General features: G+C 34.7%; 1 protein-coding gene across 1 annotated transcript in view; it reads right to left on the bottom strand.

Annotated features, from left to right (window-relative positions):
• Positions 1–20,739, bottom strand: part of CDH19 (cadherin 19) — a 79,961-nt gene extending 59,222 nt beyond the window's left edge. The window contains exon 1 of the mRNA XM_004020602.6: positions 20,583–20,739. The gene's annotated coding sequence lies outside the window, so the exon portion shown is untranslated. The remainder of the gene's footprint in view (positions 1–20,582) is intronic.
• Positions 20,740–26,197: the final 5,458 nt, after the last annotated feature.

Here is a 26,197-nt window from a genome sequence, read left to right as displayed (position 1 = left end):
GCTACCAAATGTTTCAAAATTATAAGGTGATACATTATAAATTATTCTCATAAATTGGTTTTCTAAACTAAGTCTAAGAAAAGAAAAATAATACACAGATTTTATGATGGTAGTTAAGATGATAGGAGAAAGAGAAACTGGTTTAACATTTGAAGTTTAGAAATATCTGTGGCATTTTTTTTCCTCTGATACAACCTAGAGCTATCAAAACATAATATCTATTAAACTTGAATGATTGATCTACCTTATGTTATTTTTTTCAGCTTAAGTGTATGATGGAAATGTTTAAAAGTTAAGTTATCACTATTTCATGCATCTGTATCCTAACAAAACAGATAGGAATACAATACCCTGTCGTTTGAAACTCAGTATAAAAATAGGATGAAATGGTGTCAGTAAGCATATTTGAATGAGAAACTGTTATGGCTTTGTTTGCAATCTTCCATGTTCCAAATTTTCTATAGTGGTCATACATTTTAGGGGAACGAAAAATTGTTGCAAATAATGGTCCATTTTTGAATGAAGAGTGTTGGCAGCTGTCAACGGTGTCAGACTGAGAGACACCCAGAGCTGAGTCCAGGCTAATAAGGAAAACTGTTATCAATTAATATGTCTGAAATGGACGCTAGAGAAATAGCCAGTGACATTTCTGATACGTCGGCAATCCTGGTTTTATTTTCCAATCAGGTGAATACAGGAATATGAATCTGTATAATATTTCTTTCTTTGTTAAATTTTTATTTTTGATTGGAGGAGAACTGCTTTATAGTGTTGTGTTGGTTTCTGCTGTACAACAAAATGTATCAGGTATAAGTACACATATATTTACATGTATTCCCCCTTATATACATACACTGTATATATGTATGCAATTTTTATATTTATATAATAATTATGTATCATAATTATACTATATATGGTATAAAATACTGTATATATTATACAGTATATACATATATTATCCCCCCATGCATAATATGTCAATATAGAGAAAACCATACCATTACTCTGAATCATGTTAGCTTGTTTGGATTTAATATTAGTGCCAGTATCTAGACATATGTGTAATATTAAATAAAATGTATAGTATAGTATTTTTCAAAATATATAATATATTAAAATTAGGTGGCATTGATATTAACACAATGTTATCTAATAAAGTTATTAATATTTGAATAACATTATTATTATAAGCATCAATATAATATATCCAAGTAGAATCATATGATTTCAATATAGAAAAGTATATTTCATATAATATATTATGCTCACATATGAAGGGATGTCTATTGAGAAATTTTAAGTGATCTACATAATACTAAATAGAGGTAGGATTGTATATCTAATTTTAAGGTCTTAGAGTCTACAATATACTTTGCATTTTCCTGAATAGAAGAAAGGAAATGCATAGATTTCTAACATTGTGTATGACATCTGTCTTGGGTAGTTCATGTTATTAAAGCTGAATAAAGTTCTTTAAATTGCATTTTAACTTTTGGACCAGTCTTGAAACTAGACATAATAAAATGTTTTTTATTATCTCCTTTTACACCATCATTTTCCCTCTTACTCTAAAGATTCTTGAGGTCACAAAGCAAAGGAAAGAATAAGTCAGAATGATGGATTTGGTGTCTGTGTGGGGGAAGATAAAAGTTGGAGCTGGGGAAGTGTGGATCAGATAAATATAGAAACTTAATCCTATTTGTGATCTCTTAAAAATCAAGGGAAACTTGGCAGTCTCTTAGAATGACATTATAAATAAAGGTTTTTAAATGGCTTTCTCAAAACTGCTAATAGGAATATACTAAGAAATGAATGGATATAGCTTGCAGATATAAGTGGGAAGGAAGACAATTTTTGAACCAAAAATTATAATTAACCATGTGTTAACTCTTTCTTAAGAGATTTAGAATGTAAAAGACCTTTTTCTTTGTTCTGTTTATGAATTCTCATTAGACTTATATTTTACTTATTTACTGTGGAATTGACAGTGTATGCTACAGATGAAGCAATGTAATGGCTGAAATCACCTAAGCCCTCTTTGACACTATAGCCTTCTCCAACACTACTTGTGCGGTGTCCTAAAATGTAGAGTCAATTCATTCCTGGGCTGGCTGTTGTGAACTCTGTTTTGGAGCAGCAGTGAGGGGAGTCCGTGGGGTCACAAAGAGTCAGACACAGCTGAGCGACTTTCACTCACTTTCAGGGAGGGCTGTAGATTAATGAGCCCCATGTGAAGGCTGTGCATTGATAAGATTGAAAATGCCCATGCAAAATATTCCACAACGGGAAGATACAGATTTCAGTTGATGATATACACTGGCAAAATCTCATTTAAAAAAATCTGGTATCCCACCTTTTATTTCCCTTCCACAAGCTACCAAAATGGGATTCATTCTTATAACTTCAAGGCTAAATCTTTGTATAACTCTCTACTGAAGGTTCACCTGAACTCCTTTTGGGCTATATTCCTCACTACATGTTGCCAATGCAATTAATATGTGCAAAACTTAACTATGTCTTTATCAGTTTTGTAATTTAATTTTAATTTAGCCATTGCAGGTCCACTGGCTATTTCTCAAAGTCAAAAACTTTATTTTCTGAAATTTTTTTCATATAACATTCTCATGAAAACATGTAATATAGATGAATAAAACAGTGCTCTATTTCTAATACCTAAAAAGATATTCTAATACAGTATTTCAGGAGATAAACTCATAAATATTTCTCTATATTTTTCTATCATTGTGTAATTTCGAAACACTGGGAAAATGCCTGAATACCTTGTATCTAATTATTTGGAGAAGATATAAAAAATTGCTCTCATAGATGACAAAGAAAGAAGTGAAAAAAAAATAAGTTTCAAAATTCATGTCGGTGGTGGTTTAGTCGCTAAGTTGTGTCCAACTTTTGTGAAGCCATGGACGGTAGCCTGCCAGGCTCCTCTGTCCATGGGATTCTCCAGGCAAGAACACTGGAGTGGCTTTCCATTCCCTTCTCCAGGGGATCTTCCCAACCCAGGAATCGAACCCAGGTCTCCTGCATTTCAGGCAGATTCTTTACCAAATGAGCTACCAGGTAAGCCTGAAATTCATGTTAACATAATGCTATTCAGCTACTAAATGCTATGCTGTAAAGGCCCTTAATGAAATGGAAATATGGTGCAACACATTGCTAGGTGAAAAAAAGAAATTATGTAGAAAATGATCCCATTAATTTGACCATAAATGTAGACAAATTCAGAGAAGAAAGCCTGGAAGACTATGCCCTCAAATGCAAATAGAAATCATTTCTGAATTGAAGAATTATAAATGGAGTAAAAGAAAATGCATTTCTATTATTCAGTATTAATATTTATTTAGTTTATACAGATATACACATAGTTTTATAATTAATTATGAAGCTATTTTACATAAAGTAAGGTTATGTAGCACCATAATGAAGATCAAGAGTTTACTATTTCCTGAGTGAGGTGATTCTCCCAAATGTTGAAATGCAATTTTCTAAGCCCGCTCAATGGGGTTAAGAGCGCCACCTGTGGAGCAAAGATGTCTATGACAAGATCAGCCCCACCATCCACTACTGTGTGACTGGGCAATACCTGCTCTGCTATTCTTGCCTGGGAAATCCCATGGACAGAGGGACCTTCAGTCCATGGGATCTCAAAGAGTCGCACACGACTGAGCACACACGACTAACTACATACCTCAGTTTTGTCATATGAAAAATGACAATGAAAATAAGGCATATCACTTGGGGTTATCTTGATTAAATGAGTCAATGTACACAGAACACTATATGTTATGTAAGTATTTTAAAGTAATTCTATAAAAATAGCAACCTATACCTGGGTAGTAAATGCGTAGTGATTTCTTTATTTCTAAACTTTGACGTGGTCAACTACTATTATTTCTGCAAACTTCATGCACATGTAAAAATTTTATAAATGACTATTGCAAACATAGTGTAGGATACATTGTTCCTAATGTATGTGTTCTATAAGTATTTTCAAAGGATGTGAATATCATTATTTGTTTTCCAAGAATGCTAAGTGACTATGACAGATAAACATTGTCATGCTTGAAGCAATGTGCGATATTGGATGGGCATATATGGGCTGAAAATGATCCCACTGTGATTCAGAACAATTACGTTTTCAAAGAAGACTAATTATGACTTAAGGGATGAAAAATATGATAATCTATGCACTTATACAGTTTGTGACTGAATCTAATTACAAATTGTCTTTTCTATGACCTCTTCCTGGTTATATAAAGATAATTATTCCATCTGTGAAAACTTATAAAATATAATGTATTCTGAAAGGCTTGTGTAAAGCTGAAACTAAGCTCAACTTAGCCAGCTCCTCAAAGAGACAAGCAGATGGCAATTAATACAATGTCTCTGTCTTCCGAAAATCACTGAGTAGGCTTGGCCAAATAGTGTATCAAAAGACACACTTTGCAATGGTCAGGAAGTGCCAAAGCTTAAAAAAATAAACTCTTAAAGTCCTAGTTTCTAAAATGCTACTTAAAAATAAGATAACATATTTCTCTTTATTAATTTAAAAAAGCACATCTAATGTTTCATATTAGGATCTAAAGGTGTGAAGCAAGCAAATTCTATAAAATCTTAGGGCTGGACAGGCAGTAATGTGAGGCTCTGGGGGCTGTGAGTGGTAATATTATCACAGAGGAAGTAGTTTGAAATCCTTTTCCTTTTTCTCTTTTAATTTGACAGGTCTTTTTACAAAAGAAAAACAAGGAATGTCTCTTAACAACCCCCTAATTCCATAAGCAACTTTATCATTCCTTATAGAATGGTTGGGGGAAGGTTACAGACTGCACCTTGAAGTTCATTTTTTCCAAGGTTGTGGAACTGCCTCAATACACAGTCCAGAAGATACTCTGCATGTGTGTGAATCTATTTAAAAGCTTCTCTACTTACTTAAATGGGCTTCCCTGGTGGCTCAGTCAGTAAAGAATCTGCTTGTAATGCAGGAGACTGGGGTTCGATCCCTGGGTTGGAAGGTCCCCTGGAGAAGGAAATGACAACCCACTCCAGTATTCTTGCCAGGGAAATCCCATGGACAGAGGACTCAGGAGGTTTCAGTCCGTGGGGTCACAAGAGAAACTAAACCACAACCACTACTTACTTACATGCAGAAACAAGGATATTAATAATGTAAAAGTGTAAGGTTCTTGAACTATTTCAGCTGAAGTATCTTGGGGACTCTATTATTACCTACTGTATTGTTTCCCTGCTCAATGTCTTCATTCATATTTATATTTATTGATGTTAACCATTAGTTAATATGAGGTCAGTTTTCAAGAAATAATTTTAATTTTCTAAGAGTGCTGAAAGGCATCTGCAATTCCAGGACTTTTAAATGGTTGTTCTGTTTCTCCCATCCACCATGACAGTTTGTTGCCCAAATGAAGGCTCCAGTGCATTCCAACAGTCAGGTCAATCACAGTTCCCAGAAACAGATAATATGGATGAGGACCACAATGAATAATATGGAAACAGGATTAACAAAACTTGATGGCTAACTGGAATTCAAAAGAGATTAGGTAGGTTTCGAAATACTAAGGTTGAGATTTCTGCAAAAATTATAGGAAAAGGTTCTGAGTAGCATGAGGAGATTCCAGTCTCAGAGACCATTGTAATTGTTCACAAGGTATCTTCCCTTTCACCCTGTTACTAAGAAAAGCCTACCTTTAGTTCTGTAGGATTTCCTTAACCATCTCTAACATTTAAATAATTAGTAAGCAGAAATAGCTGTGACTGGCATGTGAAATAAGAGAGTAAAAAAAGAACGAAAATCTTTTGATTGCTATGGTAGACATTATCATAGCTTACCAATATCCCTACCACAATTGAAGAAGCTCTATACAGTCAGCAAAAACAAGACCGGGAGCTGACTGTGGCTCAGATCCTGAACTCCTTATTGCCAAATTCAGACTTAAATTGAAGAAAGTAGGGAAAACCACTAAACCATTCAGGTATGACCTAAATCAAATCCTTTATGATTATACAGGGGAAGTAAGAAATAGATTTAAGGGACTAGATCTGATAGGCAGAGCACCTGATGAACTATGGACAGAGGTTCCTGACATTGTGCAGGAGACAGGGATCAAGACCATCCCCATGGAAAAGAAATGCAAGAAAGCAAAATGGCTGTCTGAGGAGGCCTTACAAATAGCTGTGAAAAGAAGTGAAAAGCAAAGGAGAAAAGGAAAGCTATAAGCATCTGAATGCAGATATAACTCTGAATATAAGATAAAACTCTGAATGCAGAGTTCAAGAATAGCAAGAAGAGATAAGAAAGCCTTTCTCAGCGATCAGTACAAAGAAATAGAGGAAAACAACAAAATGGGAAAGACTAAAGATCTCTTCAAGAAAATTAGGGATACAAAGGGAACATTTCATGCAAAGATGGGCTTGATAAAGGACAGAAATGGTATGGACCTAACAGAAGCAGAAGATATTGAGAAGAGGTGGCAAGAACACACAGAAAAACTGTACAAAAAGATCTTCACGACTAAGATAATCATGATGGTGTGATCACTCACCTAGAGCCAGACATCCTGGAATGTAAAGTCAAGTGGGCCTTAGAAAGCATCACTATGAACAAAACTAGTGGAGATGATGTTATTCCAGTTGAGCTATTTCAAATCCTGAAAGATGATGCTGTGAAAGTGCTGCACTCAATATGCCAGCAAATTTGGAAAACTCAGCAGTGGCCACAGGACTGGAAGAGGTCAGTTTCATTCCAATCCCAAAGAAAGGCAATGCCAAAGAATGCTCAAACTACCACGCAACTGAACTTCCAGATGTTCAAGCTGTATTTGGAAAAGGCAGAGGAACCAGAGATCAAATTGCCAACATCTGCTGGATCATCGAAAAAGCAAGAGAGTTCCAGAAAAACATCCATTTCTGCTTTATTGACTATGCCAAAGCCTTTGACTGTGTGGATCACAATCAACTGTGGAAAATTCTGAAAGAGATGGGAATACCAGACCACCTGACCTGTCTCTTGAGAAACCTATATGCAGGTCAGGAAGCAAGAGTTAGAACTGGACATGGAACAACAGACTAATTCCAAATAGGAAAAGGAGTACGTCAAGACTGTATATTGTCACCCTGCTTATTTAACTTCTATGCAGAGTACGTCATGAGAAACACTGGATTGGAAGAAGCACAAGCTGGAATCAAGACTGTCAGGAGAAATATCAATAACCTCAGATATGCAGATGACACCACCCTTATGGCAGAAAGTGAACAGGAACTAAAAAGGCTCTTGATGAAAGTGAAAGAGGAGAGTGACAAAGTTGGCTTAAAACTCAACATTCAGAAAATGAAGATCATGGCATCCGGTCCCATCACTTCATGGGAAATGGATGGGGAAACAGTGGAAAGAGTGTCAGACTTTATTTTTTGGGTCTCCAAAATCACTGCAGATGGTGACTGCAGCCATGAAATTTAAGGACGCTTACTCCTTGGAAGGAAAGTTATGACCAACCTAAATGGCATATTAAAAAGCAGAGATATTACATTGCCAACAAAGTCTGTCTAGTCAAGGGTATTGTTTTTCTCGTGGCCACGTATGGATGTGAGAGTTAGACCATCAAGAAAGCTGAGTGCCGAATTCATGCTTTTGAATTGTGGTGTTGAGAGTCCCTTTGACTACAAGGAGATCCAACCAGTCCATCCTAAAGGAGACCAGTCCTGGGTGTTCTTTGGAAGGGCTGATGCTGAGGCTGAACCTCCAATACTTTGGCCACCTCATGTGAAGAGTTGACTCTTTGGAAAAGACCCTGATGCTGGGAGGGATTGGGGGCAGGAGGAGAAGGGGACGACAGAGGATGAGATGGCTGGATGGTATCATGGACTCGATGGACGTGAGTTTGGATGAACTCCTGGAGTTGGTGATGGACAGGGAGGCCTGTTGTTCTGCGATTCGTGGGATCACAAAGAGTCGGACACAACTGAGCAACTGAACTGAACTGAATTGATGCATTTTATTTTGTTAATGAAATACAAGTGAAAACCATACATTTATGTTTCAGAACCGAAGCAGTAAAAGACATTTGAATAGTTCTCTTGTCTTTATCTTTCCTATTTTAGGCAACCAGATGCTTTAGTTATGAGAGGATGGAGTTTCAGTCAAGCTTGAGACAATGAGTGACTGCGCCCCCCCACTGACTCAATCATTTTTGGTATGAGATTGCTGAGGACTTGGTTACCTAGCTTAGCACCCCCATAAAATCACCAACTAGATTCTTAACACCATAGGAGGTACTCCCTGTATTTTTCAGTTAATATTCCTTTAATTCAATGAGATGCTAATTATTAACTCCCATTTAAAAAGAGAAGAAAGATGAAAGTGAGCTTATAGAAACTAATGAGAGAAAGGAGGTCACAGAGGCCAGCTATAGATAATAGCTGGAATAAAGACTTGTCAGAGTAACAGAAGAGATAAAAATGCCTAACCTAAAAGGATCCAAGAAATTGAATAAGGTCAGAGATGGAGAGAAATATGATGTGCCCAGGGACAAGTGTATTTGCATATTAATTTCAAAAACATTATTTCAAATAGCTACCTAAGTTAAGTAATTTCCAAGTTAAGATATTAAGCGTAGTCAGATGGGCCACAAATCTCCATAGCCTGTGTAATTCAGTTAACTTCTTGTGCATTATATCAAATCTTGGTTTCTCTAGTTCAGTTCAGTCCTCGTTTTTCTGGGATATTTTCTCCACAATATTAGGTGCTGAATTAATTCCTCTGCCATTTCTTCAGTATTTTTAAAGCATATGCTTAAAATATTTTATACTGAGTATATTTTTCTTTGGGATTCCCTTATCTATCTGGTGCATTCTGATCTTGGTACATTTCTCAAGCATTTAATACCAGGATATTTCACATGCGTGGCTGCAATCTATGAAGTATTAAAATCAGCTTGGGGTATTCCATTAAAAACAAAAACTTGAAACTTCGTTTCATCAAAGTTATAATGAATGACTTTTAAACTGAAGGTTAGCTAGGATAATGAATTTCCTGGAAAATTACAGATTTTAATTTTCCCCCGACCCTTTCCTCCCACCCTGGGGGGATGTATAATATATATCTTTACTTTCTGAGATAATTTAATTAAGGCATTAATTTTTTTGTTTGGAGCTATATTTGAATATAGATAGATAGACTGATGTTCCCTCTAGTACCATTCCTATGATTTGAGGTAGCAAGCAGAAAATATTTATTTGTTGGCTGTTTATATTCTATGATATTAATTAACATTTAAAACAGGAAAGTAGACATTAAAATTTTACTGCAGATAATTAAATATTTTACAATTGATTTTACTTTATGTATGATTACAAAGATGAAAGGTAGTTGAGAGCAGCATATACAAAAAGAAATATATAACTAAAGATAAATCTACATTCATACACTCATAAAATAGTGGGGTGTCTAAAATTTTCAAAAAGAAAGTGCACCTATGCATGAACTGTTCTCAATTATTCATTGTATGTTAAATCCCAAGACTCAAACACACACAAAAGCTTGTTACAGACACAAAAATTTGTTACACAAACAGAAAACACACACAAACACTCACACACATTAAAGCAACATGTGTATAATATATTATATATAATACATATTATATTATCATGTAATTAAAATGTATATACATAATTATACTACATATCTATACATACACACGTAAACATATTAAAAACAATTGGAATTCCATCCAAAATTTAGCAATTACTTATTAGTTTACTTTGATAAGTATTTTTTCTTTGAGAAAAAAGTGTTATAAAACTTTTGAAGTATTAACTTTTTGTATTTTAATGTTAATATTTACATAATGAATATTATGAATCTTCCTCCTTTTCTACCAAAAAGATAACTATTATCTTGAATATAAAGAGTTTTTTTCTATAGATAAAAAATCTACTCTATGGATGTTTATAAATAACATATATTCAGCATTTAAAAATCTGCATGAATGAGATATCATGTAAAGCCTTTCTCAAATTGAATATTTAATCTATGAGTTAGACTCATCTGTATTGATATGTATAGACCCAGTCCATTCATTGCCACTCATTAGGATTATACTGACATATGAAGAAATCTCAATTATACACTCATTGCCTATTGAGGGAGCTTTGATTTGTTTTCTCTTTACTTATTTACCATCAACGTTTAGTGAAAAGCTTTGTACCCATAAATTAAACAGTTGGGAATTCCACAATCATAGAATCATGCAAATGAAGCATTTTTCACCTAAAACTTTGTTTTGTGTGATTATACGACATTATTGGCTACTTATTTTCATTACATATATACCACCTGTCGATTTGAACTTATATATCTCTACAATGACAAGATAAAGTAAAAATATTTTCCTTCTTATCAAAAATATATTCTAGTTTCACAAGAATTTATTACAACATTTATTATTTAGTTCTCAATTTCCATTGTAAATATATTATTTTGTCTTTTACTTATTGGAAATCTTTTTAGCTACTTCTTACTATAGTAAATAAAGACATATTTGTACTCTGACAATTTTTGCTGATGTTGTATTAGTAGCTACATAAAGCCTAGTCAAATATATCAACCAAATGTTCCTTTCTTCAATTATCAATTTTTTCAGTACATCTTCTTTATAACTATAATATCTATAAATTTATTCTACCATCAAAAGCAATACTTAGTAAGCACCACTGCCAAATGGTGTGGAAAATATGATTTTGTTATTGAAAAAGGCATAATATAAACATGGATTTTTTAAAGGCCCAAATCTTAGTGAATGAAAAGAAAATTTAAAGTCATACACTCTGCTATTTTGCTTGTGTGTGTGTGTGTGTGTGTATGTGTATCTGTGTGTGTAGTATCAAAGCAAAATTTTAAAATTCATAAAATAGTTTCATAGAACCATATAGTATTGGACTCAGATGAACTGGGTGAAATAATAAAAGCATTTAAGCAAAAATACTCTTTTTGAAAATGGTAGTAATGGTTTTTATACTAAACTGTGAACATATGTGACAATTCTATTATTATTTTATGTTGGACCTGATTAAAAGTTCTCTAGTTGAAAATTTTTTACTATGCATGAAGAGAATGTCTTAATCTTTTTGTGTGTAAAGTAAATAGTAGCTTGCTTGGTTCATTCCCTCTAGCTGCAAGAAATAATTTACACACTTACTCTACATTAGTTTGAAATGAAACCTGGGATAAAATGTGGATTTTCCACTCCACACTTTCTGATTCAGTGAGGTATTTTTAACAGTCTCTAAAGTGCTCATGTATGCATGTGAAAGTTGGACTGTGAAGAAAGCTGAGTGCTGAAGAATTGATGCTTTTGAACTGTGGTGTTGGAGAAGACTCTTGAGAGTCCCTTAGACTGCAAGGAGATCCAACCAGTCCATTCTGAAGGTGATCAGCCCTGGGATTTCTTTAGAAGGAATGATGGTACAGCTGAAACTCCAGTACTTTGGCCACCTCATGAGAAGAGTTGACTCATTGGAAAAGACTCTGATGCTGGGAGGGATTGGGGAGAAGGGGATGACAGAGGATGAGATGGCTGGATGGCATCACCGACTCGATGAACATGAGTTTGAGTGAACTCCAGGAGATGGTGATGGACAGGGAGGCCTGGAGTGCTGCGATTCATGGGGTCGCAAAGAGTTGGACACGACTGAGCGACTGAACTGAACTGAACTGAAAGGTGATTCTAAGGCAAATAGACTGAGGACACTACCACCACCATCATCACCTTCATCATTATTATCATCGTATCTAACTAATGTTGAATGTTTAATCCATGCTTATAACTATACAAATACTATGCCATTTTTAAATGACTCATCTTACAACATTTCTATGATATACTTTCTATCTATGTTGCTATTTTATGAATGAAGAAAATGTGCACATGTAGGTTAACAACTTTGCTCAGCCATGTAATACCCGGTGGGGTTAGAGTTAAACTCAGGGCACTTGCTTCCTTCTGAGTGGGTACCTTTAACCAATGTGCTTGAAGGATTTTGGAATATGGATAATATTTTGGAAAAGAAATATGTGTGTAGATATGGGCCAGGATTTATTTTTAGAGCAGTGGTTTCCCAACTTTCATGTTTTATACTCTTATCAGGAAAAGAAAAACGCTTCAAGTGGACTCCAACGTTTGCTGAGCATGTGTATACTAATCATTTACTTCAACATTTATGACTGTACAGATATTTCACAAGACACACGGAAAAATGAAATGCAAAAGAAGGAGATAAAGCATCAACAAACATAGAAATTCTTATATTTTCCCACAGCTCTGTTGTTGGTCCTGTGTATGCCCTGTGTTATCTAAGCATCTGTCTGGAGACCATTCTTAGGATAGAGGTGCACTACGTGGTTGGGTGGATGTTCCAAGCAGACATTTCCCACCTTATCCTGCTTCCTTTCTCTTCAAGAGGACAATTTGCTTTAGTTCTCAGCTTGACTTTTACTGTATGGCTCTGATCATGTAGTAGTAACCTTCTGGTTGCCAAATTATATCTAGAATGGATGGTTATTATGAATAATAATGACTGAGAATGTGTAATAGTAGACAAAGGTATGACATGAGGTAAAGAATTAAATCAACTGTGTAATTTTCAACTGGTTATTTTTCTTAATTATATTACTTATTTAAATTCTCATTTAGTAGCATTAAATTAATGCTATTAAGAAGAATTTGAATAAAATGTAAAGACTTGTACATCTATAGATAATAGTTGCATGGTACTAACTGAGGTATGGCTTTCCCAGCTGGCTCTAGTGGTAAAGAACCTGCCTGGCAATGCAGGTGATGTAAGAGACACTGGTTGGATCCCTGAGTAGGGAAGATTCCCTGGAGAAGGGAATGGAGACCCACTCCAGTATTCTAACCTAGAGATTCCCATGGACGGAGGATCCTGGCGGGTTACAGTCCCTGGGGTCGCAGAGTCGGCCACGACTGAAGCAACTCAGCATGCATGCACTAAGGTACTTAAACACTCTCAGATTGAGTTTCTCCAACTGCAAAATGAGATAACATACCTGACTTTTGTATATGTTGTGATAAGCCAGGTAAAAAGAATTGGGACTGCACCTAGAACATGCCAAATGCTAAACAAAGGTAGTTAGGCTATAAAACAAACCATTAAACGTTTATAATCCCAGATTTCTTCAGAACCCACTAATTAATCCATCCTTAGAGTGTATAAGAGAATCACTAGTAAATCCCCATTACCACAGGAACAAAAAATCAAAGGAGTTAACTGTCAATATGAATGCTGCTTAAATCGTAGAGAAAATAACTCCTTCCAAGACAGAGCAAGAATAATAGGAAATATTTGCTACAGACTGCATACAAATGACAGAGGAGTTTGGAAGGCTACAGTCCAAATGGCCACAAAGAGTCAGACACCCTGAGTGACTAAGCACCCTAGCAGGTTTATACAGCCAAGGCTAATGTATACAGTTTCAATTATGTGAAATCAGGTTTTGGAGTAGAAACTTACTGTCCATAGGATTTGCCAGGCAAAAATACTGGAGTGAGTTGTCATGTCTTTCTCTAGGGGATTTTTCCTACCCAGGGATCGAACTGCATTTCTTACATTGGCAGGAGGATTTTTACCACGGAGCCACCAGGGAAGCCTGTAATGATGTTTGGGGAGGTCCAACTCAATTACCTTAGTCATTGCCAGAAAAAAAGACATCTAATGAAGTCCAATCTAATGACTAGTTTTTAAAAGGTGGGGGGAGGGGTGGTTAAAGGATAAATATGAGACAATCTCTTAGGTACTAGAATGATGAGGCATAGATATAGAAAACTGGATACAAAAGATCAGGAAATTAGAACACTAATTCAAAAGGCACAACATCCAAAAGTAAATATTAAAGCAAGTGGAGGGGAAATATTACAGAATAAATGCCCATTCACTGTCTTCACATTCTCTCATTCAGTCTACAGAAAAATGCAATTTAGGTTCCCCCGCCCTAATACTGCAATGCAACCAATCTATCAAGATCAAAAGGGATTTTCCATTATATTTTAACAGAATCTAAAAACCACAATGAGGTACCACTTCACACCAGTCAGAATGGCTGCGATCCAAAAATCTGCAAGCAATAAATGCTGGAGAGGGTGTGGAGAAAAGGGAACCCTCCTACACTGTTGGTGGGAATGCAAACTAGTACAGCCACTATGGAGAACAGTGTGGAGATTCCTTAAAAAATTGCAAATAGAACTACCTTATGACCCAGCAATCCCGCTGCTGGGCATACACACCGAGGAAACCAGAATTGAAAGAGACACATGTACCCCAATGTTCATCGCAGCACTGTTTATAATAGCCAGGACATGGAAACAACCTAGATGTCCATCAGCAGATGAATGGATAAGCAAGCTGTGGTACATATACACAATGGAGTATTACTCAGCCGTTAAAAAGAATTCATTTGAATCAGTTCGGATGAGATGGATGAAACTGGAGCCGATTATACAGAGTGAAGTAAGCCAGAAAGAAAAACACCAATACAGTATACTAACACATATATATGGAATTTAGGAAGATGGCAATGACGACCCTGTATGCAAGACAGGGAAAGAGACACAGATGTGTATAACGGACTTTTGGACTCAGAGGGAGAGGGAGAGGGTGGGATGATTTGGGAGAATGACATTCTAACATGTATACTATCATGTGAATTGAATCGCCAGTCTATGTCTGACGCAGGATGCAGCATGCTTGGGGCTGGTGCATGGGGATGACCCAGAAAGATGTTTTGGGGAGGGAGGTGGGAGGGGGTTCATGTTTGGGAATGCATGTAAGAATTAAAGATTTTAAAATTTAAAAAATAAAAAACTAAAAAAAAAAAAAAAAACCACTTATTTATTACTGTAAAATTAGCTTCACAGTGGTATAACATGTTTTTGCCTTCACAATAACCACATTCCTTTTAAAAATGCTCCCTTTTTTTGGTTTGCAAATCTCCATACACATTTGTGTTTCTCTTTTGCCTGTAGAATCTCCATTTCATTTTCTTGCTCTAAATTCTGGAGGTCCATCCTTAAAAAATTTTTTGCTCATTTGGTACATGTTTATCTCTTGGTTTTCCAGCTTCAATTAATGTTTATATACTGAAACATCACAAAGCAATCTTGTGAATAGTCTATACATACCTATTTCCTGATCTACAAACCTATTTTCCAAGAGACACCTCAATAATCCTCTTTTATTCTTCATTCCATACCGTTGCATGCCTGTGTATTCAGTCACTTCAGTTGTGTCTGACTCTTTTGGCCTGTGGACAGTAGCCCACCAACTCCTCCGTCCATGAGATTTTTCTGGCAAAAATACTGGAGTGGGTCCTCCACATCATGATTATGTTGTTTCTTTCACCAAATAAAACCAGCCTCTACTTAGAAACTTTTCAGTTGAATAAAAATTCCCTGTTTCATGTTTTCCTCCTTTACCTCTCATGCATATTCAAGCTTCATCTATGGTCATTTCTACCTCGTAAATCTTTCAAAGATATGCACTATAAGTGCATAAGTATAAGAGATACTCCCATGACCTCTAAATTCCTAATCCATAGCTTATTGTTATTAGTTGTTTTTCATACCAGCAAAATAACTTGGAATGGTATTTTGAAATTAGAAAATATCTTTCAGGAATGTTAAGAATTTCAGACTGTTTAAAAGCAGAGACATTACTTTTGCCAACAAAGGTCCATCTAGTCAAAGCTATGGTTTTTCCCGTGGTCATGTATGGATGTGAGAGTTGGACTATAAAGAAAGCTGTGCACTGAAGAATTGATGCTTTTGAAGTGTGGTGTTGGAGAAGAGTCTTGAGAGTCCTTTGGACTGCAAGGAGATCCAACCAGTCCATTTTAAAGGAGATCAGTCCTGGGTGTTCTTTGGAAGGAATGATGCTAAAGCTGAAACTCCAGTACTTTAGCCACCTCATGTGAAGAGTTGACTCATTGGAAAAGACTCTGATCCTGGGAGGGATTGGGGGCAGGAGGAGAAGGGGATGACAGAGGATGGGATGGCTGGATGGCATCACCGACTCGATGGACATGAGTTTGAGTGAACTCCGGGAGTTGGTGATGGACAGGGAGGCCTGGCATGCTGCGATTCATGGGGTCGCAAAGAGTTGGACACGACTGAGCAACTGAACTGAACTGAACTGAATCTACTAAACTCAGATCCAAAACTCTGTCCTACAGAAATAAACTGACATTTAGAAATGCAATGCATTATTGCAAGACATTGTTTACTGTGTAAAAAATTTGGAAATCTAATTGTTGCAGCTAGTTAAGCAATTTTTGACATATACAACCAGTCAATGTTTAAAGAGGTTTTGGACAGAATTATGACAATAATAGTTACATAGTTTCTTGGTAGAGAAACTATATGCTATTCAGAAAGTAGAGTTTGACAGTAAGTTATATTTAATAAGAAAAATAGTATTACAAATGAACATGAAAAATAGATATCTTCTTTAACTTATCACCAGGAGAGTCCATAACACGTGCTAATGTGTACCTGAAGGGTCCTAATTTGGCTTCTTTTCATTAATTAAAAACAAAAACCAAAGGCTGGTGCCTTGTGATGAATAGCTCAAGAATTTTATAAGTGTTTCTCAAGAATTAGAAGAGTGGATTGAAGACTGACTGAAGGTCTAGATGAGTTCCAATGGTAGATGTGTCTCTCGAAGCCATTGCAAATGACAGGAAAGCAGGTACATGTCTTTGTCCATTTGGAATTAATGAACAATTTTTAACATAGAAATTATAGTGTTTGAGAGCTCATTGGTAGGGCAATTAAATGAGTGATACATAAAGATGCTGCAAAGAAAAAAATAAACAATATAAAAAATAAAATATAACACAGATGAACTTATCTATGAAACAAACAGACTCAGAGATATGAGAGAGGAAACTTGGGACTCACAGGGGAGGATGGTGAGGGAAGGATGGATTGGGGGTTTGGGATTAGCAGATGTGAACTATCATGTAGAGAACAGGTGAAGAACAAAGTCCTGTATAGCACAGGAATCTGTATTCAATATCCTGTGATAAACCATAAAGGGAAATAACATGAAAAAGAGGGCTTCCCTGGTGGCTCAGACAATAAAGAATTCACGTGCAGAATGGGTCAGGAAGATCTTCTGGAGAAGGGAATAGAGAAGGGAATGTGTGTGAATCACTTTTTGTACATTATAAATTAACACAACATTGTAAATCAACTAACTTCAAAACAAACAAAATAGAGGTAATGAGAATTCTCTAGGGGTCCAGTGGTTAGAACTCTGCGCTTTCACTGCTCAGAGCCTGGGTTCAGCAAACTTAACATTCCACGAGCCTCGTGGCCAAAACCAAACCAAAACAAACAAATCTCTTTAAAAAGGAGGTCACTGATGCTCCACTAGAGATTTTTAAGAATAAAATAGATAGCAAACTCTTGAAAACAATTCAGCTCTAATTCAACTTAAAGGCAGAAAAATGGTGGCATTTTCCTTTCCCATGATTTATGTACAATTTCCTTATTTCCACAGGAATGACATTTCTAAATTTTGCACTTAGAGAAAATTACCTAGGTTATTTTTAGCCATAACTGATGTGCCAAAAGTACTCCCACTTTAATATACTATCCTGCTAATTTACGAAATTCATTTATCATGTAAGTTCTTAGAAGGAAGGAGCAGATAAAATGTAAATGTGCTGATCTCATATAAGTCACTGTTCTATGATAACATTTCAAACTTGATTTCAGATGCCAAAGCAGAGTCTTTGAAAAATTATGTTTTCCTTTAAATTTAAGACATTTTTTGATGGTCTTGAATGTCTTTTACTAAGTACCAATTAATGAGACAAACTTCTGACAAAAATATTTCTACTTTACTAATTCTAGAGCCATTTTTTAAAAAAATCTGAAATAAGAATTGTCTGACTGGATCACTTCTGAATATTCATGCATTATTTCAAAAGGGCATGCATTGTCTCAAAAAGAAACTGATTTTCTAAAAGTTGTGAAAAGGTAGATTTTTAGAGCATTTAAGCTAAATTCTCTCAACTGAGTGGTGGCAACAAAACTCTAACACTGTGAGTCTTTAAAAGAAAGGTCAAACATCTTTTTGGTCACTATGGCAAAAGTAACTCATTCATTTCTCAAATTATGAGTCGTTACCTGCACTGGCAGAAAAAAAGGATTCGTATGGGTTATGAAGTTCTGTATTTGTGTTTTATCCTTAATCTGTTACACAAAGCAAAGATATAGGTATTAGATGATCATAGTTATTAAGGAAAGTCATCATGACAACAAAATACAAAAGTTCCAATTTCTCATGCTCATTAGCATAGTCCTCAAACATTATGGTCAGTATCAATAAATCCTAATCTAAAGAAACAGATATGAAAAATCAATATGTTCTTTCAAACTGTATCATGCATTTATTCTTATTGCATTACTACTCAATAACTTATTAGATACTATACTATAATACTTTGCCTATAAAATAATTTTAAGAGCATGACTGGCAAAAAGTTCACTATCAATTCATAATGAGTTATTGATTATTATTTACCAATTTATATGTCATATATTATGATAAATTTCTGAACAATAGGTTTCTAGTGAATGCATGGAGGAAATTTGTGTACATCAGTTTAAAGAATCTTCAATTTATGATAATTTAATTTAATAATTTTAAAAAATTTTCTGGAGATAAGTACCTTAGAAATATTTCAAAGGAGAAAACAAAATAAAACAAAATACATAAGTAGTTAATCTATGCTTTAAGATTTCTACAAATTGTGTGAAAGTGTTTTTAACCATAAAAGGAAACAAAAACATGCTAAAATTGAAACTGTAAAAATTTTATATAATTTACCTAATGATCTGATTCATTTCAGTCATTGGTAAAAAGTGTTTGTAAAGAAAACACATATAAAGAATAAGAGAGCAAATGATTTCTGCTGCTGCTGCTGCTAAGTCGCTTCAGTCGTGTCCGACTCGGTGCGACCCCATAGATGGCAGCCCACCAGGCTCGCCCATCCCTGAGATTCTCCAGGCAAGAACACTGGAGTGGGTTGCCATTTCCTTCTCTAATGCATGAAAGTGAAAGGTGAAAGTGAAGTCGCTCAGTCATGTCCGACTCAGAGACCCCATGGACTGCAGCCTACCAGGCTCCTCCGTCCATGGGATTTTCCAGGCTAGATTTCATAAACTCTTTATTTAACATTTTAAGCAATTCTAGACCTATAAATTTGTATCTTTATTCTTGCTGGAAACATTTTTAAATATTTTGTTAAAAATATTTGGTAAACATATTCAGATTGAAATAAAAATATTTTCAAATCTAAAATTCTAAATATATGTGCATATTAGTTATATTTAGACATTAAAAACACTTAGAATTTGAAATAATAATATAATATGAAAGTATACAATTTTATTACATCTAAAATATGAATGTCTCAATTATAATTATAAATTAGCAAATATTTTATACAAATACAAAGTCTTCTCTCCAGATATATTAATTAAAAAATAAACTGATAGAACTGAACTATAAATTTACATAATCTGAGAAAACATTTGATATTCTACCTATACATTTTGTTAACTTCTTCTGCAGTTATTTCATATGCTAGCTATGGATTTACTAAATGCTTGACAAATTTACATTGAAATATTTTATTAAAATTAGTAACCCAATTAAAATTACTTGCAACAAATCATAATTGATACAGTAATAAATCCCTGTCACATTTTGCATTTTCTTAGTTTATAGTTTTGTGTATTTCATATTTGATGAATTAACTTTCATGCAATGGTTATAACAGATTGACAGCTGATATGTGTACATGTATGTATATGTACATATTTGTATTCTTAATGTGCTCAATAGTTTGCTATTATTATTATTATTATTGTAACATTCTTAATTACTTTAGCATTTCACTTTAAGAATTTTTGAATGTCAATGAAAAATTTGATAGCCAAAAATACCTGACAAAAAGAAAGAAAATAAAATAAGTTTATATCAACTTTAATAAGAGATTTTCAAAAAAGCATATAGTTTTATTCAGATATGTGGAAATCTCCATACTGAATATAATTTACTAAGAAATAATTTATTATTTTAAAAATATTTACTCTGTAATAAATATTTCCACATATCTTTAAAATTTATAACTTTATTGCTCATGGCATCTGATAGTAGAGTGGTAAATATTTTTAAAAATTAAGAAACAAAATCCTGGAGAAAGATGCAGTAATGCTACATTCCTCCCAGGAAACTTGTTTTAAATTTTCTAGATATAAAGAACTTTTATTTTCCTGAATCTGAATTGCAGGGGTGCTAAATTGACCTTTGTTTTAGAGAATATTCAATGTACATGTCAAGTTTAGAGATTTTTAGAAATTTTTGCTTATGAAGTGAAAATTAGAGAGTTTTTCAAGTACTTTTTGGCTCTATTTTCATTGAGTTAGCTTATATAATCAATACTCGCCTGTTTATCACATTCTTACCTGTGTATCTTCAAGTTCAATGAGGTCTGAAGAGACTGAAATCCAAAGTTCACGTGAAACACAGGAAGAATAGTAGGAGAGTTTGCCCCGATTTTGCTTCACAGGCTTTTCATCGAACCTTACATGCGGCACATTGCTCTGAGTTACAGACACTTGTGCTTGTAGTACCAAGACCCCCAGTATGTCACTGCTTACTGAATGCTATTTTGGGTTCTCTGAGTAGAGCCATGAACACTGAGCCTTTGTGCAAAATATCATAAGGGCACTCTGATGTCCGTTCATAGTCTGCGATTAAAATGCAGACAGCTCCAGCAAATAGTTAGGGGCTGATTTCCCCCCCTCTTTTTCCTAATAACAAACAAAAAAGAAAATAAAGTGCTTACTGGCTTGAGATGATAAGGAGGGAATTCAACTTATGTAAGAGAATTCTGCAAGTGGAAAGGACATGCCCTCTACTTGAGGATTAGCTGATGAAACAAATGATCAATTTAAAGCAGGCACAAAAAGTTGCTAAAAAGAGAAAAGCTTTTAAACTCTGTCTCTATGACTTCTGGCTGTTCCTAAATTCAGTCTTTCTACTCAGGAATGAAGTAAAATACAGAGAGGGCAATGTCTAAATAATAATCCTCTTTTTCCCTTGGTTTATGAACTACCTAAATTTATTTATTTTATCGAATTTATAGTTAAGTTTTGTTATAAATAGTTACTGTTGTTTATAGTGAACTACATAATATTATACTCTATACTGTTTACACTGTATATTGTTACTCAAGCTATTTTTAATTAAAAATTATTATTGAACCAAATCAGAGAAAGGTTAAAGAATATGAACAGTGTTCAACACCATGATCAATGTCTATAAATTTTAATACTTTTATGATTTACATATGCAAGCATTGCAGGAAACAGCCTCAAATTCAGAAATAGACTTAAATCCTGCACTATCTGGAGGATACGTATGTGCATTCTTTTTATCATAACAAAGGAAGAAGAAGGGGAAAGAGGTTACAACCAATGCTAATGAGAACGGTATAGATTATGTAATGTAGGTTATCTGATTCATGCCTATTTCGTTTCTGAGTTAATATAAAGCAATTCTCTTGTTTATCATTTATTAAATAAATGTTAAAGGCCTGTGTAACATGCAGCAAAACCAAACAAAAATTTCCTTTTTTTTTTCCCGTTAGCTTTTTTTTTTTTTTTTTAATTGTGGTAAGAACACTTAACATGGGAGCTACCCTCTTGACAACTTCTTTAAAGTGCATGGTACAGGACTGTAAACTAGTGGCATGATGTTATACAGCAGATCTCTAGAAATCGCCCCTCTTGTGTAACTGAAATGCTACACCCATTGAACAATAGTTCCCCATTTCCACCTGTCCCCTGGCCCTGTCAACTGACATTCTACCCCCTGCTTCTGAGTTTGAGGACTTTAGAAACCTCATGTGTGTGGACTCAGACAGCACATCCTTCTGTGAATGCCTTATTTCACTTGCATAATGAACTCCCAATTCATCTATATTCCAGTTTTGGATTACGAATCTAATATTTTATGGGGTATAGTTTCCAGTCTTCAGCTCCACTCTGAACTGCAATTACACTTTTCCAACCAATAGCCCTATTCAACAAGATGTCCCGAGGGCTTATCTTCAGGCAAAAGAGAGCAAGTGTGGGTCAGCGTTTTATACACTGATTGTTATAAAACCACTAAAGGGGCAATCAGCACTGTAGAAAATCTACTGAGACAGGAACGAACTTTTTGAATACTGTACAGTTTGAAACTATGTGTTTTATGTAGAATACCATTAATGGCAATTTTTTTATTTCGTTAACTAAAGATCTGTTATAAAACACCAATGTAAATTGACCAACTAGATTTGTTTTTAATCTAGGCAGAAAGTGCTCTAAATGTCTAAGAGTTTATGGTCCTTGGAAGAAGAAAGTTTCTTAATACCACAGTGGGAAATCCAGCAAGTCTGTATATCACAACCAAGAATGTGGACTTGACTGGACTGATGGGACTCGGCATCAAAAAAGCTTATGGATTACTTCTACCACATTTTCCTCACATCAGGAGAACAGTTGTTTCTAGGTGTGGGAGAGTAAAGAAATAGGGGGTGGACCATGACTTTAATACAGAAGGAAGAGCTCAGAATGAAGTACAGCACTATCCATTGGAGAGACAGAGCCCCTGGTACACTATGGGTTACTGGAGGTCTCCACATCACAGAACAAATGTAGGGAGAGTGGACCATTCCTGAGACATAGATACTGTTTCATAACTACACAGCAACATTCTAGCAAACAATCATCAGCTTTCACATGCAGTCCGGGAGAATTCTACAAATGTCATCTGACCCCAGGCTGTTGAAAAGAGCATGTAGTTTCAGAAGAATTCAAACTAGGATTGAATTGAGTTAATCTAAGATTTAAATGAACATATTACAATTCATTAATGCTCTGAAGAGCCACCAATTTATTTTTTAAAAAATATCATTAAGAAATGTAAATCTAATGACTAGCTGCAGAATGGAGCAGCTAATGAAGTTCAGACATAAAGGCAGGCAGAGGACAAATTCAGATGTTATTTAGGCTCAATCCCTGGAGATAAAACTTCAATCAGAAAGTTTAGCTGTAGATATATCTCAGCATAGATGACCCAGATGACTTTAATGAGATATTAAGGCTCCAATCAGCTGTGGTCTGGTTGACAGAATTAAAGGGCTACCTCCCGATCACCACAGTCTTGGAGAACACTATTATGTATTATATATTATAATAACATATTTTATTATAATATAATAAAATAATATTCATGAATGGTTGTAGAAAAACTCATATATATTGATAGAAATAATTTAAAATATATTAACTGTAAATCATTGTGTCAATTAGGATTCTTTTTGGCTGCCATAGAGACAACAATACAAAATAAAGTTAAGAGAATGGAATAAAACTTGGAGAAATGTGGAACATACATAAAAAGATGAAGTTGGCTTAGGGTTAGTTGGAGCCAGTGGTTTCACCTTGCAATCAGTTATTCAAGTTCATTTGCTCTCATCTTGTGCTTAAGAGTAATTTATCACTCCAAGAGTGTCCCCAAAACTTCATTTTTGTTGTATTGACTAATATAATCTTTTGTCCATATATGAAAAAGTTACGCCAAAGAGAAAAGATTAGAACCATTAAGCCATTCCTGCACCTGGAAGGAAGAACTACTTGGTAGAGAAATGGATTAATGTGAACAAATAAAATTTGGATTATTGAATCTGGTTTGACAATCAACAGTGTATACTATAGACAAACATGTAAAATAGCTTTTCAAAAAGCTGAAAGTAAAAGTAATTTCTTTCCTAGAGTGACCTGTAGATGTTATTCTTTTCTAATAGTCCAGTTTGATGTATTTTATTTTTTAAAAAAAATCATGATCATATATCACAATAAATAAGAGAAGATAAACACTAAAACACTAGCTAATCCATATATTTCAAATAACATCAATCCTTTTGTGTTAAACTCAGAAAACTTGGCTGCTAATAAAGAAACATTCTATTGAATATGGCAACATTTTGCATAGTCTTAGAAGATTTATCTTTTAAATTCTAGTTGCAGTAACCATAGGTTTGGTAAAATTACAATGTGTTCATTGTAAAGCAACTATACTCCAATAAAAATCAGTTAAGTAAAAAAGCAAACCAACAAATAAATAAAATGTATCTGTTCATATATACCCACATTTTATTATTTTATTTTCTGTTTTGTTACTTTTTTCTATTTTTGTGGGAAGACCTTGCTTTGGAGCTTTGTATCTAAGGAATAATTCTCTCTGGTTAAACTGCAACATAAACTCCAAGACAGAGAAAAATGATTGAATAATGCATAAATAAAAAAGTTCTATTCCATAAAAAATATATTTTAGTAATTAATAATACATTAACAATTTAAAATAATATAATTCAGAAGTACAACCCCCAAATATAGCATTAGCACACTTGAACCTTGGCTCTTGAACTGTCTATTTATCTATCTATCTACTTATCAGTCATCCATATCTTTCCTTTTGTAAGATATCTCGTTAGAGGTTACAGTTATACAAAGACAAATAAAACTCTGATCAACCATCTCGAAAATAAAAGCACACATCATTTTTAAGCATCAAATAAGATGCTTAACCAAATGAAATGTAACAAAATGAAAGTCCAATAAAATCACTTTTTAACAGAAGAATGATAACCTCCAGACTATGTGATGATATATGAGATATATGTATTTAATCAAGAGGTGATTAGGAGAGAATTTCAGAACAAAACAGCTTCTCTGCAGACTGACCCACACCGTAGGAGATGGCCTATTGTTTGTGCTCAGTCGCTCAGTCCTGGCCAACTCTTTGTGACTCCATGGACTGTAGCCCACCAGGCTCCTTTGTCCATAGGATTTTCTAGGCAAGAATACTGGAGTGAGTTGCCATTTCCTTTAAGTTTCCACAAGCATAATTTGAAGGGCATTTTATGAAAGATTTTTCATATATTTTTATAAGGAAAGGGGCTTCTTCCCAGGTAGCTCAGTGGGAAAAATCTGCCTACCAATGCAGAGGACATGGGTTCGATCCCTTGGTCAGAAAGATGCCCTGGAGGAGAAAATGGCAACTCACTCCAGTATTCTTGCCTGGAAAAACTCATGAACAGAAGAGCCTGGTGGGCTACAGTCCATGGGGTTGCAAAGAGTCGGACAAAAGTGAATGACTGAGTGAGTGACCAAGCACAGAGCATATAAAGAAAAACTTTGCTTAAATGACATGCATTTAAATTAATAGAAACTAGTCATTGGAAGTTAGTAGTGCTTAAATATTAATTCAATGATGTTTTATCCACATATGCAAAATAAGACCCTTAACATGTCAAATAATCCAGCTTTCTGTTTAAAAAAAAAAAACAACAGTTTCATTGGAACACAACCATACTAACTTGTTTACATATAGTCCAAATTACGGATGTTTTCAAGTTTTTAAGGAAAACTGAATAATTGCAAGAGACTCGACCTGCAAAATAGAAACTATTTCCTACCTAGTCATTTAAAGGAAAAGTTTACATTATCTGATTTATATTCATGTGGTGTGGTGTTTTTAATTAATATGTATAGGACATTTTACTTAAAAATTAAATTACATGTATTTGATCAATAGATGAATAAACACACACACAAATATACAAAAGTCTACACAGGAGCAGTCATCTTACATTACATTATCTTGCTTATCTGTGGGTCAATAAATTGCTACGGCTGAGTAAAATGTTAGTTTTTTTTTAAAATTAAAAGACAGCTTAATTTTTTTTTAAATCACTTATTTATTTGGCTACACCAGTTCCTTGTTGCAGTGTGTGAATTCTTGGTTGTGGCATGTAGGATCTAGTTCCCTGACCAGGAGTCAAACTTGGACCGCCTGCATTGGGAGCACAGTCTTAACCACTGGGCAACGAGGAAGTCCCAAGACAATTTAAATATTTTGTATTTACTTAAAACATATGATGCTGCTGCTGCTGCTAAGTCGTTTCAGTCGTGTCCAACTCTGTGCGACCCCATAGACAGCAGCCCACCAGGCTCCCCCATCCCTGGGA

Source organism: Ovis aries, chromosome 23, assembly GCF_016772045.2.
Source record: "Ovis aries strain OAR_USU_Benz2616 breed Rambouillet chromosome 23, ARS-UI_Ramb_v3.0, whole genome shotgun sequence".
Taxonomy (NCBI): domain Eukaryota; kingdom Metazoa; phylum Chordata; class Mammalia; order Artiodactyla; family Bovidae; genus Ovis; species Ovis aries.
The sequence above is the reverse complement of the archived record's forward strand: the minus strand, read 5'-3'. Positions and strand labels throughout refer to the sequence as shown.